Genomic DNA, 3,150 nt, shown 5'->3' on the forward strand with positions numbered 1-3,150 from the left:
AGGAACTATAGAAAATATGTCAAGAACTAATATTTGCTAGAAATTTTTAAATATATTTACAAAAGAAGATCGCATCCTTACATTTAAGGGTATATCTCGGGACTTTATGCGAACATGTAAGAGCATTCTTCATTTTTACCAAAATTAAGTAAATCCTCCAGTGCATATGCACTGGAGGATTTACTTAATTTATCTCGGTATACCTCTTTTATAAATATTCAAAGATCTCACTACTTTCGTTTAGTATTTTCCCTAAGCTACTAATAATCACATTATCAATTTAGAAAATTCAAATAATCAAGCCGAAGTCAATAAATCTGACTGACAATAATATGGTTACACATACAGTGATGTGAAACCGCCATAGTATATCTTATATTCAGTTCAAAAGAGCTATGAAACCGTAAACAGAGAAATTAATAGCCTCATTGACGATTCCTTTCTCACTTACACCAGAAAGAGAACGAAAATACGTTACAAATGTTTTAGACAGAGATACAATTATCATATTTTTTGTTCTGTATTGTAACCGGTTATATCAAGGTCAGCTACTCTAATTGCGAAACAAATTTTGACAGGAAGTGGTGGTGGTGGTTTCAATGTACAATTTTTGCTTATTTTTATATTAGAAAACGATTCTAAGCCAGTGAGAAGACAGAGAAATTATTCGTATATCATATCGAAGATTACACCATTGTACACGCATGGTGCATTGTCGTATCATATAAAAGCGATAGAGAGAAGAAAATTGCCAGCGTGTCTTTTCATGCGTAAGTGCGACGGTTTTGTCCCTAAATATAATCTATATTTAAGGACAAAACCGTCGCACGCACGCACTTAGTGACGATGGTTTATGCCATAGCCTGACGGAACATTATGTCGCATTAAAATCCTAAAGATAATAGAATTTTTTCGAGTTTTTATCACTCATAATTTATAATTATTAATTATCATGTAAGTACTGCCAGCGTCAGATAAAAAAAATTTCCGTTTCTCGACGACACATCATACCAAATAAATACGGAGTCCAATAATAGCCTAGTGCTTCGTTACCTATAAATATATTATTGAAATTTATTATATCTCCTATTTGTGATTTTCTAATGACAAAATTATTTAAAATTCTTTTTAATTCATAATATGTATTCCAGTCAAGAGGTTAACATACAAATATATGTGGACACCATTCTATATTAATGATTTAATTGAGTGCTTTACATTTCAACACCTGAGGAGAATACTTATCCAGTACCGACGAGTTAAGAAATTAACATAATATGTTCTATGTTCCTTTTACATAATTTTATTGTTAATCACTGTTAACATCAATGTTATACAACCTTTTTGACCTACAAACGAACTCGTTTGTAGGTCAAAAAGGTTGTATGTAACTACATGAATAAAAAAACGGGTTTGATAATCTCCCAGCGTTTCAGTCGTTACTTATATAATCAATTGAATATTAACTAGTACGAATTTTAAGATGCATTAGTACGCTATTAATTTAATGTACAACACAATATAAAACAACTTAAAATATTATAAAAACAAGAAATATCATTTGAAAAAAGGGTAGCTGGCAACCCTTGTATTGTTAATTTGGAAATAAAAAAAAATGTGCCATGAACGTAGACAGAGCAACTAATAGACGCAATGATGACTTCCTTCTCACTTACACAAGAAAGAGAACGAAAATTACGTTACAAATGGGTTAGACAGAGATAGAATTATCAAATCTTTTGTCCCTTATCGCGTAACCAGTTTTGATGTTTGTTTCGCTACTTAAGTAGCGAAACAAACTTGACAGTTGGTACGTTCATTGTGTTTTTTGTTCAATTTTCGCTTACTTTGGTGTTAGAAAACGATTCTAATCCAGTGAAAAGGCCGAGAAACAACCCTTATATCATATCGAAGGTTATACAATGGTGCATTGTCGTATTATTTCATGTTAAAGTGATAGCAAGAAGAAAATTGCCGACGTGTGTTTTTACGCGTAAGTACAACGATTTTGTCCCTAAATATAGTTTCTCAGTGATGTTTATTTATGCCATAGCATGACGGACCTTATATTGCATTAAAATCCTGAAGATAATAGGATTTTCCAGTTTTTATCATTCATAATCTATAATTATTTATCATGTAAGTGCTGCCAGCGTCAGCTAAAGAAAATGTCCCGATTTTCAATAAAAAATATCGACTCGTAGACAATGCAAACAAATAAATATGGAGTCCAATAATAACCTAAACTGCTTCGTTATATGTAAATATGTTATTTTTCTTTATTCGTTCTCTTTTTTATAATTTCCTAACGACAACATTATTTAAAATTCTTCATGAATTTATAATATTATTATATTCCGAGTTAAGAGGTTAACATAGAAATCTATGTGACAACCATTATTTAGTAATAATTTAATTGAGTGTTTTAGATTTCAACTTCTGAGGAGAATGCTAATCCAGTACCATATAAAGATGCTAAAGTACTATTGATAACGGAAACAAAAACAAACAATGCAACAGTTTTTGGGTGTAGTTGGACAACAACAAAAATATTTTAATTAAAAAAAAGTTTAATAAATTTTAAAAAGTAAAATTGAATAAACTTATTTTGTTTTAATGAAATCCTGAAATTTATTTATCTCCCAAAACGGGGAATGTAGTTACTATGGCAACATTATACGTAACATTAACAAACTATCTCTGTCTCAATCGCGGTTCCACGGCCCCTTGGTCTATTTGTTTCTCTGTCTACGGCCATGAAGATCTTTAAATAAAGGTTAGCAAAATAAAATATAATTAATGAGACTTTATTTGACTAAAATATATTGGCGGGTTAAGGTTTTTAAAAAAAGTTATTACTTTATTTAGCAATTATTTTATATTCAAAAAATATTTTATCAAGTAATTTAATAAAAATCATAATAGTAATTATGAGTATTATATCTAATTGTTTTTAAATTACATTTTATTAATTAAGTATCATATTATAATGATTACTAATGAGTGTTATAATTATTTTTACGATTATAGATAATGTATAATATTATTTTAGGTATGGACAGTACTAAAGCGTCTAGCCCCTACCTTTTACGCCATTTTTACACTACAACTAACGTAAGAAAAAAAATGACATACGAAGCATTGCATGCG

General features: G+C 29.7%; 1 protein-coding gene across 1 annotated transcript in view; it reads right to left on the reverse strand.

Annotated features, from left to right (window-relative positions):
- Positions 1–3,150, reverse strand: part of LOC126780773 (amyloid beta A4 precursor protein-binding family B member 1-interacting protein) — a 273,890-nt gene that overhangs the window by 120,856 nt on the left and 149,884 nt on the right. The window lies entirely within an intron of this gene.

This window comes from Nymphalis io, chromosome Z (genome assembly GCF_905147045.1).
Source record: "Nymphalis io chromosome Z, ilAglIoxx1.1, whole genome shotgun sequence".
Lineage (NCBI taxonomy): Eukaryota > Metazoa > Arthropoda > Insecta > Lepidoptera > Nymphalidae > Nymphalis > Nymphalis io.